This window comes from Lolium rigidum, chromosome 4 (assembly GCF_022539505.1).
Source record: "Lolium rigidum isolate FL_2022 chromosome 4, APGP_CSIRO_Lrig_0.1, whole genome shotgun sequence".
Taxonomy (NCBI): domain Eukaryota; kingdom Viridiplantae; phylum Streptophyta; class Magnoliopsida; order Poales; family Poaceae; genus Lolium; species Lolium rigidum.
Window position 1 is genome coordinate 187,331,709 of NC_061511.1, and position 15,950 is coordinate 187,347,658.

The window sequence follows — 15,950 nt, forward strand, 5'->3', positions numbered from 1 at the left end:
GGCTATGATTGTGATCTCTTATAGATTATGAAGTTAACTATTGCTATGATAGTATTGATGTGATCTATGCCTCCTTCATAGTGTGATGGTGACAGTGTGCATGCTATGTTAGTACTTGGTTTGGTTATGTTGATCTGTTATGCACTCTAAGGTTATTTAAACATGAACATCGAATATTGTGGAGCTTGTTAACTCCGGCATTGAGGGTTCGTGTAATCCTACACGCTTAGTGGTGTTCATCATCCAACAAGAGGGTGTAGAGTCTAGCATCTATCTTTTTATTCTGTTATGTGATCAATGTTGAGAGTGTCCACTAGTGAAAGTATGATCCCTAGGCCTTGTTCCTAAATATCGCTATCGCTGTTTGTTTACTCGTTTTACTCGCATCTATACTTCCCGCAATATTACCACCATCAACCACACACCGGTCCCGGACGAGCAAAGCACTTTTCGAGTGCCGTTGCTACTGCTCGCATTTATTCATACCACCTGTATTTCACTATCTCTTCGCCGAACTAGTGAACCTATTAGGTGTGTTGGGGACACAAGAGACTTCTTGCTTTGTGGTTGCAGGGTTGCATGAGAGGGATATCTTTGACCTCTTCCTCCCTGAGATCGATAAACCTTGGGTGATCCACTTAAGGGAAACTTGTTGCTGTTCTACAAACCTCTGCTCTTGGAGGCCCAACACTGTCTACAAGAATAGAAGCACCCGTAGACATCAGTGGGTCGCCCCAAATGTTCATATGAGGATGGGGAACCGGTATATCTGGAGATAGGAAAGGCGGAGCCACTCGATTGTAGCTCTCACCTCCACTAGTTCCCCTAGGAGATGCAATGGGAGATTTGATAGTGGTTGAGTTATCACCATCCACGGGTTTGGTAGGAGGGTAATGCCGAAGCATCTCCCTCTTCTAACCCACCCGTGTCCTTTACCTCTACGGCGGGAGCCATGGGAGGGACCGGAGTCAAAAGCTCGGAAATCATTTTTCTCATGCTTTCCATTTGAGCTTCCATGGAGGACCTCAACGAATTGAGATCATCCATGGAGACCATCTTAGCGGCCCCTTCCGCATGCTCTTCGTCCGGCATACTCTTAGGCGGTTAAGCCCGAAATAAGAGCCGAGGCTCTGATACCAATTGAAAGGATCGTATGCCGCACCTAGAGAGGGGGGTGAATAGGTGCTAACCAATTTTTAGTTCTTTTTCAGTTTAGGCTTGACACAAAGGTAAATTCTCTAGATATGCAAATAAGTGAATTTACCTATATGACAAGGTTACCAACTAAGCAAGATATAGCTACGCAATATATAGGAGATAGAATAGGATAGAGGTAACCGAGAGTGGAGCACGCGATGCCACGGAGATGGTTCCCGTAGTTCCCTTCCTTTGCAAGAAGGTACGTCTACGTTTGGAGGAGTGTGGTTGCTACGAAAGCCAAACCAACAGCCACGAAGGCTTCACTCAGATCTCCTGTGAGCAACGCCACGAAGGCCTAGCCCACTTCCACTAAGGGATTTCCTCGAGGCGGAAACCGGGCCTTTACAATTTTCTTGGGGCACAAATCCACAACCGAATTGGAGGCTCCCAAATCTGTAACAACACAACAATCAACAACAATACATCAACACAAATCAACTAGGGATCCAAAGAGGAACACTAGCAAGAGGGCCCTCAAACAATTGAGGGGGAAATGTAAATCGCTTCGGTGAGGATGTAGATCGGTGTCTTCTCCTTCGAATCTCCAAAGATCAAGAGATTTGGTTGGGGGAGGAAGGAGATCTTGCAAATCTTGAGTTCTTGAGGTGGCTCTAATGGTGGTGAGGCTTGGCAGAATTTCTTCAATGATTGAGCAAGGAGGAAGGTAGGAGAAGGGGGGTATAAATACCCCCTCTCAAAATCCAGCCGTTTGTGGCTTTCGAGGGCCGGATAATCTGGTCTGAGTTGGGGCCGGATAATCCGCCCCCCCGGAAAAATCCGGCCCTGGGGAAAATCCGGCCAAATGTCCGGCCAACAGTACGGCCCATGTCCAGGGCCTTACTGAGCCGCGTCGTCTCTGGTCCTTAGCCAAATTTTGGGGGCCGGATATTTCACAAATATCCGGCCCTGGGAAAATTCCGGCCAAATGTTCGGCCAATAATCCGGCCTATGTCCAGGGAAGTACTGAGCCACATTGCCTCCAGTCCTTAGCCAAATTTTGGGGGCCGGATATTTGCAAATATCCGGCCCGGATTATCCGGCCTGGTGAATCCTTTTCAGCTATCTTTTGACTCGTTTTTCCACACAAGTCACTCATATTCATGTATCTATATAATCCCTGCACCACTTCATCAAACATTAGTGTATCACATACATTGACATCAAACACACAAACCATATTATCAGAGATGTTCTTTCAATCTCCCCCTTTTTGGTGTTTGATGACAATATACGGATTTGCAAGAAAATCACTATAGAGAGCAAGCATGTTGGCAAAACATAGAGGCACTCCCCCTACATGTGTGCATACAAGTAATTTGCATTTGAATACAAATACACAACATATAGAGGCGAGGTGCCTCAACACAAGAGATATCCAACATAAGCTCAAACAAGAGACATAGACATATATGAAGTTGAGATAAGGTGATAGAAATCATACCCATATGGAGATATATAATACCGGATATATAGCATCACACACATTATAATAAACCTTGATCTCAACATATAGAAATCCGAAAACCTCAACAATGTCTCCCAACCACATATAACACGTAGTTTTGAACAAACAAACCAACAAGCCAAATAGTTCAAGTAAACGACATAAAGGAGGACACAAGCAATAAAAGAATGATAAACGCATATGCTTGTGCCCTAACCACCATGCAAATCCCGTAGAGAGAACCTAATAGAACACTTCTCCCCCTTTGGCATCGAGACGCCAAAAAGGAAAAAAAGCGCGATGACGAGGCGGTTCCTCGGCAGTGCCCACCATGAGGGGCTTGGGTTTTAGAGAAAGGCGACGATGGAAGTTCCGGGAGCGAGGCGGTACACGATGTACCCAGGTTCACGTCCCCACGGTGGAGGATCGCTACATCCTGCTAGCAATCCACTATATGAATATATGTACAGGGTGCCGCCATAGGCGGAGTTGTTGGATCTAGTCTAGTTCTAATCCGCGGGTTGCGGTTTCTAGGCGTGTCGCCTCTATAATTATGTTTCTGATTATGTGTGTCCTAAGGGGTGCCCCAGCCTGGCTTTATATATCAGCCAAGCTAGGATTTACAAGAGTTCTAGTAGGATTCATATTGGAGTCTTCTTTCCTTGTAGTCCAAGTTGAGGCGCGTGCAGATCCAGCTTGTCGAGTCCTTGTGCTGGTCCATCTTCATAGTTTGCACCAGGTATGGAAATGTCGAGTACCCGAAGGGTTATGCCCACGTCAGTAGCCCCCGAGTGTCTGGCCAAAGGGAAGCTTCGGGCAGGGACTAAAGTTGTCTTCGCCAAATGTCTTGATCGTCTGTTGAATCTTGTGCTTGATGTAGAGTCGAAGTTGCTTTCTGTCGGGTGCGCGAAGCGCTCCCGATGGGAGTAGCCCCCGAGTCTATGGGCGGGTGTTTGCAGCCGCGCATAGACTCAAGTTGTACTACTCGAAGATCTTGATTGTTGATGCCGATGTCTGATTGCGCGTAGTTAACACGTCCGTTGGGAACCCCAACAAGAATGTATGATGCGCACAGTAGCAAGTTTTCCCTCAGTAAGAAACCAAGGTTTAATCGAACCAGTAGGAGTCAAGAAGCACGTTGAAGGTTGATGGCGGCGGGATGTAGTGCGGCGCAACACCAGGGATTCCAGCGCCAACGTGGAATCTGCACAACACAACCAAAGTACTTTGCCCCAACGAAACAGCTGAGGTTGTCAATCTCACCGGCTTGTTGTAACAAAGGATTAAATGTATAGTGTGGATGATGATTGTTTGCGAGAAAACGAGAGAACAAGTATTGCAAGTAGATTGTATTTGATGTAAAAGAATGGACCGGGGTCCACGAGCTCACTAGAGGTGTCTCTCCCATAAGATAAATAGCATGTTGGGTGAACAAATTACAGTTGGGAAATTGACAAATAGAGAGGGCATGACCATGCACATACATGATATAATGAGTATAGTGAGATTTAATTGGGCATTACGACAAAGCACATAGACCGCTATCCAGCATGCATCTATGCCTAAAAAGTCCACCTTCAGGTTATCATCCGAACCCCTTCCGATATTAAGTTGCAAACAACGAGACAATTGCATTAAGTATGGTGCGTAATGTAATCAATAACTACATCCTCGGACATAGCATCAATGTTTTATCCCTAGTGGCAACAAGACATCCACAACCTTGGAACTTTCTCGTCATCGTCCCGCATTTAATGGAGGCATGAACCCACTATCGAGCATAAATACTCCCTCTTGGAGTTAAGAGTAAAAACTTGGCCAGAGCCTCTACTAATAACGGAGAGCATGCAAGATCATAAAGAACACATAGGTAATAGATTGATAATCAACATAACATAGTATTCTCTATCCATCGGATCCCAGCAAACACAACATATAGCATTACAGAGAGATGATCTTGATCATGTTAGGCAGCTCACAAGATCCGACAATGAAGCACATAAGGAGAAGACGACCATCTAGCTACTGCTATGGACCCATAGTCCAGGGGGAACTACTCACTCATCACTTCGGAGGCGACCATGGCGGTGAAGAGTCCTCCGAGAGATGATTCCCCTCTCCGGCGGAGGTGCCGGAGGCGATCTCCCGAATCCCTTGAGATGGGATTGGCGGCAGCGGCGTCTGCGGAAGGTTTTCCGTATCGTGGCTCTCGGTGCCGGGGTTTCGCGACGAAGACTATATGTAGGCGGAAGGGCAGGTCAGGGGGCCACACGAGGGCCCCACACAGCAGGCCGGCGCGGCCAAGGCCTAGGCCGCGCCGCCCTAGTGTGTCGTCGCCTCGTGGCCCCACTTCGTAAGTCCTCTCGTCTTCTGAAAGCTTCGTGTAAAAATAGGCCCCTGGGCGTTGATTTCGTCCAATTCCGAGAATATTTCCTTACTAGGATTTCTGAAACCAAAAACAGCAGAAAACGAAGAATCGGCTCTTCGGCATCTCGTTAATAGGTTAGTGCCGGAAAATGCATAAATATGACATAAAGTATGCATAAAACATGTAGATATCATCAATAATGTGGCATGGAACATAAGAAATTATCGACACGTCGAAACGTATCGGCATCCCCAAGCATAGTTCCTGCTCGTCCCGAGCAGGTAAACGATAACAAAGATAATTTCTGGAGTGACATGCCATCATAACCTTGATCATACTATTGTAAGCATATGTAATGAATGCAGCGATCAAAACAATGGTAATGACATGAGTAAACAAATGAATCATAAAGCAAAGACTTTTCATGAATAGTACTTTCAAGACAAGCATCAATAAGTCTTGCATAAGAGTTAACTCATAAAGCAATAAATCAAAGTAAAGGTATTGAAGCAACACAAAGGAAGATTGAGTTTCAGCGGTTGCTTTCAACTTATAACATGTATATCTCATGGATATGGTCAATGTAAAGTAATATAACAAGTACAATATGCAAGTATGTAGGAATCAATGCACAATTCACACAGGTGTTTGTCATCGCAATACACATGTTTTAACCAAGTGTCACAAAGGGGTACCTCCATGCCGCCTGTACAAAGGTCTAAGGAGAAAGCTCGCATTGGATTTCTCGCTTTTGATTATTCTCAACTTAGACATCCATACCGGGACAACATAGACAACGAGATAATGGACTCCTCTTTAATGCATAAGCATGTAGCAAAAATTAATGTTCTCATATGAGATTGAGGATATATGTCCAAAACTGAAACTTCCACCATGGATCATGGCTTTAGTTAGCGGCCCAATGTTCTTCTCTAACATTATGCATGCTCTAACCATTAAATGAGTGGTAAATCTCCCTTACTTAAGACAAGACGGACATGCATAGCAACTCACATGATATTCAACAAAGAGTAGTTGATGGCGTCCCCATGAACATGGTTATCGCACAACAAACAACTTAATAAGAGATAAAGTGCATAAGTACATATTCAATACCACAATAGTTTTTAAGCTATTTGTCCCATGAGCTATATATTGCAAAGGTAAAGGATAGAAATTTTAAAGGTAGCACTCAAGCAATTTACTTTGGAATGGCGGAGAAATACCATGTAGTAGGTAGGTATGGTGGACACAAATGGCATAGTGGTTGGCTCAAGGATTTTGGATGCATGAGAAGTATTCCCTCTCGATACAAGTTTTAGGCTAGCAAGGTTATTTGAAACAAACACAAGGATGAACCGGTGCAGCAAAACTCACATAAAAGACATATTGTAAACATTATAATACTCTACACCGTCTTCCTTGTTGTTCAAATTCAATACTAGAAATTATCTAGACTTTAGAGAGACCAATTATGCAAACCAAATTTAGCAAGCTCTATGTATTTCTTCATTAATAGGTGCAAAGTATATGATGCAAGAGCTTAAACATGAGCACAACAATTTCCAAGTATCAAATTATTCAAGACATTTTAGAATTACTACATGTAGCATTTCCCGATTCCAACCATATAACAATTTAACGAAGAAGATTCAACCTTCGCCATGAATACTATGAGTAAAGCCTAAGGACATATTTGTCCATATGCAACAGCGGAGCGTGTATATCTCCCACACAATGAATGCTAGGATCCATTTTATTCAAACAAAAACAAAAACAAAAACAAACCGACGCTCCAAGCAAAGCACATAAGATGTGATGGAATAAAAATATAGTTTCGTGGGAGGAACCTGATAATGTTGTCAATGAAGAAGGGGATGCCTTGGGCATCCCCAAGCTTAGACGCTTGAGTCTTCTTAAAATATGCAGGGGTGAACCACCGGGGCATCCCCAAGCTTAGAGCTTTCACTCTCCTTGGTCATATTGTATCATCTCCCTCTCTTGATCCTTGAAAACTTCCTCCACACCAAACTCAAAACAACTCATTAGAGGGTTAGTGCACAATTAAAATTTACATGTTCAGAGGTGACATAATCATTCTTAACACTTCTGGACATTGCACAAAGCTACTGAAAGTCAATGGAATAGAAAAATCCATCAAGTATAGCAAACAGGCAATGCGAAATAAAAGGCAGAATCTGTCAACGCAGAACAGTTCGTAAAGACGAATTTTATTGAGGCACCAGACTTGCTCAGATGAAAATGCTCAAATGAAAGTTGAGTACATATATGAGGATCACTCACGTAAATTGGCATAATTTTCTGAGTTACCTACAGAGCATTAGGCCCAGATTCGTGACAGCAAAGAAATCTGCTACGCGAGTAATCCAAATCTAGTATGAACCTTACTATCAACGACTTTACTTGGCACAACAATGCACAAAACTAAGATAAGGAGAGGTTGCTACAGTAGTAACAACTTCCAAGACTCAAATATAAAATAAAAGTGCTGTAGTAAAAACATGGGTTGTCTCCCATAAGCGCATTTTTTAACGCCTTTCAGCTAGGCGCAGAAAGTGTATATCAAGTGTTATCAAGAGATGATGCATCGACAGCGGGGTTTGGAGTTTTCTCAACTATGCATTGTATCTTATCTATGTAAGTTTCAGAGGCTCCCTTTTCATTAGTCTTAGGCTTTCTATTTTCATCAAACAAATTTTCGGGAACAAGCCAAGCATAATTATTTTCTAGTGTCTCGCACATTCCTAAGAGTTTGCACGGTATTGAGGTTTTAATATCCCCTCATAATTAACTTGATTAGTATACTTTTGTCTATCTTTTTCCATTTTTTCAAGGGTACTGGCAAAATTGGTATAAGAGCCTAGCATATTATATTTAGTGAAGACTTTTCTAGCTTCTCTTGCTATTCCCCCAAATTCTTTAAGAAGGGTTTCTAATACAAAATCTTTCTTTTCTCCTTCTTCCATATCACTAAGTGTAAGAAACATATGTTGAATTACGGGATTGAGATTAACAAATCTAGCTTCTAACGCGTGTACTAATGAAGCAACAACGAATTTCATAAGTAGGAGCAAGTTCTACCAAGTGTCTATCTTCAAAATCTTCAGCCGTACTAATATGAGTGAAAAAATCTTCTATATTATCTTTCCCGAGGATAGACCCTCGGCCTACCGGTACATCTTTAAGAATAAACCTAGGAGGAAACATGTTGAAATAAGTAAAGCGAATGCAAGTAACTAATTTTTTTGTGTTTTTGATATAGAGAACAAGACAGTAAATAAAGTAAAGCTAGCAACTAATTTTTTTGTGTTTTGATATAATGCAGCAAACAAGAAAGTAAATAAAATAAAGCAAGACAAAAACAAAGTAAAGAGATTGGATTGTGGAGACTCCCCTTGCAGCGTGTCTTGATCTCCCTAAGCAACAGCGCCGTGAAAAAGCTTGATTGCGCGTAGTTAACACGTCCGTTGGGAATCCCAAGAGGAAGGTATGATGCGCACGAGTAGCAAGTTTTCCCTCGTAAGAAACCAAGGTTTAATCGAACCAGTAGGGAGTCAAGAAGCACGTCGAAGGTTGATGGCGGCGGGATGCGATGCGGCGCAACACCAGGGATTCCGCGCCAACGTGGAACCTGCACAACACAACCAAAGTACTTTGCTCCAACGAAACAGCTGAGGTTGTCAATCTCACCGGCTTGCCGTAACAAAGGATTAGATGTATAGTGTGGATGATGATTGTTTGCGTGAAAACAAGTAGAACAAGTATTGCAAGTAGATTGTATTTGATGTAAAAGAATGGACCGGGGTCCACAGCTCACTAGAGGTGTCTCTCCCATAAGATAAATAGCATGTTGGGTGAACAAATTACAGCTTGGGCAATTGACAAATAGAGAGGGCATGACCATGCACATACATGATATAATGATTATAGTGAGATTTAATTGGGCATTACGACAAAGCACATAGACCGCTATCCAGCATGCATCTATGCCTAAAAAGTCCACCTTCAGGTTATCATCCGAACCCCTTCCAGTATTAAGTTGCAAACAACAGACAATTGCATTAAGTATGGTGCGTAATGTAATCAATAACTACATCCTCGGACATAGCATCAATGTTTTATCCCTAGTGGCAACAAGACATCCACAACCTTAGAACTTTCTATCACTCGTCCTGCATTTAATGGAGGCATGAACCCACTATCGAGCATAAATACTCCCTCTTGGAGTTAAGAGTAAAAACTTGGCCAGAGCCTCTACTAATTACGGAGAGCATGCAAGATCATAAACAACATAGGTAATAGATTGATAATCAACATAACATAGTATTCTCTATCCATCGGATCCCAACAAACACAACATATAGCATTACAGATAGATGATCTTGATCATGTTAGGCAGCTCACAAGATCCGACAATGAAGCACATAAGGAGAAGACGACCATCTAGCTACTGCTATGGACCCATAGTCCAGGGTGAACTACTCACTCATCACTCCGGAGGCGACCATGGCAGTGAAGAGTCCTCCGGGAGATGATTCCCCTCTCTCGCGAGGTGCCGGAGGCGATCTCCTGAATCCCCCGAGATGGGATTGGCGGCGGCGGCGTCTCCGGAAGGTTTTCCGTATCGTGGCTCTCGGTACTGGGGGTTTCGCGACGAAGACTATATGTAGGCGGAAGGGCAGGTCAGGGGGCCACACGAGGGCCCCACACAGCAGGCCGGCGCGACCAAGGCCCAGGCCGCGCCGCCCTAGTGTGTCGTCGCCTCGTGGCCCCACTTCGTAAGTCCTCCGGTCTTCTGGAAGCTTCGTGTAAAAATAGGCCCCTGGGCGTTGATTTCGTCCAATTCCGAGAATATTTCCTTACTAGGATTTCTGAAACCAAAAACAGCAGAAAACAGAATCGGCTCTTCGGCATCTCGTTAATAGGTTAGTGCCGGAAAATGCATAAATATGACATAAAGTATGCATAAAACATGTAGATATCATCAATAATGTGGCATGGAACATAAGAAATTATAGATACGTCGGAGACGTATCAATGTCTTCAACTTTATTCAGCTTTGTTGGAGAGGTTGCCATATTTTTTATCGGGTGCGCGACAAGCGCTCCCGATGGGAGTAGCCCCCGAGCCTGTAGATAAATATGAAATAGTTATGTATAGGGTGTAAAAATGCTAAGTGAAATACCGTACATGTCCTCGCGTTCCGAGAACATGATGTCGATAACTCTGATGATTTTACTGATAGAGGAGTTGACGATTTGGATGATATCCCAGAGGAGCCGATGATTTGGATGATGGCCCAGAGGAGCCGATGATTTGGATGATGGCCCGGAGGAGCCGATGATTCGGATGATGGCCCAGAGGAGCCGATGATTCGGATGATGGCCCAGAGGAGCCGATGATTCAGATGATGGCCCAGAGGATCCGATGATTTGGATGATACCCTAGAGGAGTCGATAATTTTATCGGGTGCGCGTCCAGCGCTCCCGATGGAAGTAGCCCCCGAGTCTGGGCACTGATGCTTGCAACTGTGAGTAGACTCAAGTCGAGCAACCCGATGTTTATAGTTTTCTTTAGGTGCTGTTGACACATTGTTGTTTATTTCAAGGGGCAATCCTCAATGCACCTTGAGCATCGTTGATGCCATTGTTTGTAAGTTTTTCGGTAGGTACATATATATGCACTTTTACCGTGTCAATGCCGTTGGAAAATTTTGAAGGAGCAAATCTTAATTGCCCATTTAAGCGTATGTGTATTCGTTGGTCAGCAAATTGTTTGAGTGATCAGCTCGTGTTGCGGGTCTTGCTAAACCCGTTGTATGTGCAACTTTGCTTTCAACTGATGTATGTCTTGACAGCAGCCCCCGAATATATCGGTAGCACTAGCTCTGCCGATGACTCTGTCGCTCTTTGATACTTCCATAAGTAAAGTACCGAACGTGGGTCGTTTTCGTACGTGTTTCATGATCCTTGCTATCTTCGGCACTCTGTGAGGCATCTATAGCAAAGGAAAAGAGCAAGATCTCCGTTGTTTCATGATCCTCGCTATCTACGGCACTCTTTGAGGCATCTATAGCGAAGGAAAAGAGCAAGGTCTCCGTTGTTTCATGATCCTCGCTATCTGCGGCACTCTTTGAGGCATCTATAGCGAAGGAAAAGAGCAAGGTCCCCGTTGTTTCATGATCCCTGCTATTTGCGGCACTCTTTGAGGCATCTATAGCAAAGGAAAAGAGCACGGTCCCCGTTGATTTTGCATCATAGCACTCGTAATTTCAGAGGCTTTCTCATGATCCTTGCTATCTGCGGCACTCTTTGAGGCATCTATAGCAAAGGAAAAGAGCAAGGTCCCCATTGATTTTGCATCATAGGACTCGTAGTTTCAGAGGCTTTTTTGAGTGCAATCTCCGGGCGTATTTTCCATCGCACCGATGTTCGTTGAAATATACGAACAAGGTTCCTGACGATGTAGTTCGGGTGTCCCGAATTACTGCAATTCTTCAAAACTTGAGTCTTCATATCTTCTTGGGTTCCAGCGAACCGGCGCTCCCGATGGGAGTAATAGTCTTCAAATCTTCTTGAATTCCGGCGTGGATTCTAGCGAACCAGCGCCCAGCGAACCAGCGCTCCCGATGGGAGTAATAGTCTTCCTATCTTCTTGAATTCCAATGAACCAGCGCTCCCGATGGGAGTAATAGTCTTCATATCTTCTTGAATTCCGGCGTGGATTCCAGCGAACCAGCGCCCAACGAACTAGCGCTCCCGATGGGAGTAATAGCCTTCATATCTTCTTGAATTCCAACGAACCAGCGCTCCCGATGGGAGTAACCGCAATAGCTCGAAGATATTCCAGGAGCCCCCAAGTAATTCCAGCGCTCCCGATGGGATCGCACCGGGTCGATATTAAATAAGATGATATCCATTGAATATTCCAGATGATGAATCCACCAACCCAAGAGTGCATCGGGAGAAGATATATCCAGAGCCGAAGAAGATAAGTCCATCGAGTAATCATAGATGATGGAGAAAATAAATCCACTGATTCGGGGAAAATAAATCCACCGAGTAATCAAGAGTACTGGAGGTAACGATGTAATGGCGCCTCCCCAATCATCGGGTGTGGCGAAAGAAAGAGGAACACTTAGTTCTGCAGGCGCAGTCGAAATAGTTGCACGGCCAAAGATAGTCCGTGCGGCAGGCGCAGCCGAAATAATTGCGCCATCCAAGATAATTCATGCGACGGGCGTAACCGAAATAATTGCGCCATCCAAGATAATTCATGCCGGCGGGCGCAGCCGAAATAATCCCGCCATCCAAGATAATCCATGCAGCAGGCGCAGCCGAAATAATTCCGCGGACAGAGATAGTCTATACGGCAGGCGCAGCCGAAATAATTCCGCGGACAGAGATAGTCCATACAACAGGCGCAGCCGAAATAATTCCGCGTACAGAGATAGTCCACGCGACGCCTAGCTGACGTGGCCGATGAAGAGGACGCGGTCGACATAGCGGATCTGCTGCGGGTGAGCATCCGAATATATTTAGACCGCAACGCCGGGTCCAAGACAGGTAATCCCCAACTGCAACCAGTGCGCGATGGCGGGGCGCAGTCGACCGGGCAGAGCAATCGAAGGTTATTTCCTATCTGGCAGAAATATGCCTGATGTCTACGGGTGCTTCTATTCTTGTAGACAGTGTTGGGCCTCCAAGAGCAGAGGTTTGTAGAACAGCAACAAGTTTCCCTTAAGTGGATCACCCAAGGTTTATCGAACTCAGGGAGGAAGAGGTCAAAGATATCCCTCTCATGCAACCCCGCAACCACAAAGCAAGAAGTCTCTTGTGTCCCCAACACACCTAATAGGTGCACTAGTTCGGCGAAGAGATAGTGAAATACAGGTGGTATGAATAAATGCGAGCAGGTAGCAACGGCGCCGGAAAAGTGCTTGTCGGCGTGCGATTGATGGTAGTAATATTGCAGGAAGTAAAGATGCGGTAAAACAAGAAACAAGCAGCGATAGCGATATTTAGGAACAAGGCCTAGGGATCATACTTTCACTAGTGGACACTCTCAACATTGATCACATAACGAGAATAAATAGATAGATGCTAGACTCTACACCCTCTTGTTGGATGATGAACACCACTAACCGTGTAGGATTACACGAACCCTCAATGCCGGAGTTAACAAGCTCCACAATATTCAATGTTCATATTTAAATAATCTTAGAGTGCATAACAGATCAACATAACCAAACCAAGTACTAACATAGCATGCACACTTGTCACCTTCACACTACGAAAGGAGGAATAGATCACATCAATACTATCATAGCAATAGTTAACTTCATAATCTACAAGAGATCACAATCATAGCCTACGCCAAGTACTACACGATGCACACACTGTCACCATTACACCGTGCAGGAGGAATAAACTACTTTAATAACATCACTAGAGTAGCACGCAGATAAATTGTGATACAAAACACATTGCAATCATAAAGAGATATAAATAAGCACTTCACTATGCCATTCATAACAGTGAATAAGTATTCTCGTGAAATATAGCCTAAGAGACCCACACGGTGCACACACTCGTCACCTTTACACACGTGGGACAAGGAGTCTCCGGAGATCACATAAGTAAAACCCACTTGACTAGCATAATGACATCTAGATTACAAGCATCATCATATGAATCTCAATCATGTAGGGCAGCTCATGAGATTATTGTATTGAAGCACATAGGAGAGAGATTAGCCACATAGCTACCGGTACAGCCCCAAGCCTCGATGGAGAACTACTCCTTCCTCATGGGAGACATCAGCTTTGATGGAGATGGCGGTGGTGTCGATGGAGGAGCCTTCCGGGGGCACTTCCCCGTCCCTGCGGCGTGCCGGAACAGAGAGTCCTGTCCCCCAGATCTTGGCTTCGCGATGGCGGAGGCTCTGGAAGGTTTTCTCTGGTTTCGTCGAACGTGGGCAAGGTTTTAGGTCAGGGACGACTAAATAGGCGAAGAGGCGGAGTCGGAGGGGCCACGGGGTGCCCACACACTAGGGGGGGGCGCCCCCCCTTGGGCCGCGCCGCCCTGTGGGGTGGGGCCCCCCTGGCTCCCCTCTCGTCTTTCTCCGGTGCTCTGGAAGCTTCCGGGAATTATAAGATCTTCGGTGTTGATTTCGTCCGATTCCAAAAATATTTCTTTACTAGGATTTCTGAAACCAAAAACAGCAGAAAACAGCAACTGGCCTTTCGGCATCTCGTCAATAGGTTAGTTCCAAAAAACGCATAAAAACGATATAAAGTGTGAACAAAACATGTAGGTATTGTCATAAAACAAGCATGGAACATCAGAAATTATAGATACGTCGGAGACATATCAGCATCCCCAAGCTTAGTTCCTACTCTTCCTCGAGTAGGTAAACGATAAAAGATAATTTCTGAAGTGACATGCTACCAACATAATCTTGATCATACTATTGTAAAGCATATGAGATGAATGCAGCGATTCAAAGCAATGTTAATGCAATGAGAAAACAATTGAATCATATAGCAAAGACTTTTCATGAATAATACTTTCAAGACAAGCATCAATAAGACTTGCATAAGAGTTACTCATAAAGCAATAAATTCTTAGTAAGAGCATTGAAGCAACACAAAGGAAGATATAAGTTTCAGCGGTTGCTTTCAACTTCAACATATATATCTCATGGATAATTGTCAACATAAAGCAATATAACAAGTGCAATAAGTAAACATGTAAGAGTCAATGCACACAGTTGATACAAGTGTTTGCTTCTAAGATAGAAAGAATAGGCAAACTGACTCAACAATAAAGTAAAAGATAGGCCCTTCGCAGAGGGAAGCATTGATTACTATATTTGTGCTAGAGCTTTTCATTTTTAAAACAAGAAACAATTTTGTCAACGGTAGTAATAAAGCATATGAGTTATGTATAAGACATCTTATAAGTTGCAAGCCTCATGCATAGTATACTAATAGTGCTCGCACCTTGTCCTAATTAGCTTGGGTTAACACTGATTATCATTGCATTGCATATGTTTCAACCAAGTGTCACAAAGGGGTACCTCTATGCCGCCTGTACAAAGGTCTAAGGAGAAAGCTCGCATTGGGTTTCTCGCTTTTGATTATTCTCAACTTAGACATCCATACCGGGACAACATAGACAACGAGATAATGGACTCCTCTTTAATGCATAAGCATTTAACAACGAGTTATTATTCTCATAAGAGATTGAGGATTAGTCTGTCCATACTTGAAACTTCCACCATGAATCATGGCTTTAGTTAGCGGCCCAATGTTCTTCTCTAACAGTATGCATACTCAAACCATTTGATTGTGAAAACTGCCCTTACTTCAGACAAGACGAACATGCATAGCAACTCACATGATATTCAACAAAGGTAAAAGAGTTGATGGCGTCCCCATAAAACATGGTTACCGCTCAACAAGCAACTTACTAAGAAATAAGACACATAAGTACATATTCTTCACCATGATAGTTTTTAAAGCTATTTGTCCCATGAGCTATATATTGCAAAGTTAAAGAATAGAAATTTTAAAGGTAGCACTCAAGTAATTTACTTTGGAATGGCGGAGAAATACCATGTGGTAGGTAGGTATGGTGGACACAAATGGCATGGTTATTGGCTCAAGGATTTGGATGCACGAGAAGAATTCCTCTCAATACAAGGCTAGGCTATCAAGGTTGTTTGAAGCAAACTCAAGTATAAAAGGTGCAGCAAAGCTCACATATGAACATATTGTAACTATTATAAGACTTTACATTGTCTCCTTGTTGTTCAAATACCTCAACCAGAAAATATCTAGACTCTAGAGAACAATCATGCAAACCAAATTTTAACAAGCTCTATGTAGTTATTCATTAATAGGTGCAAAGTATA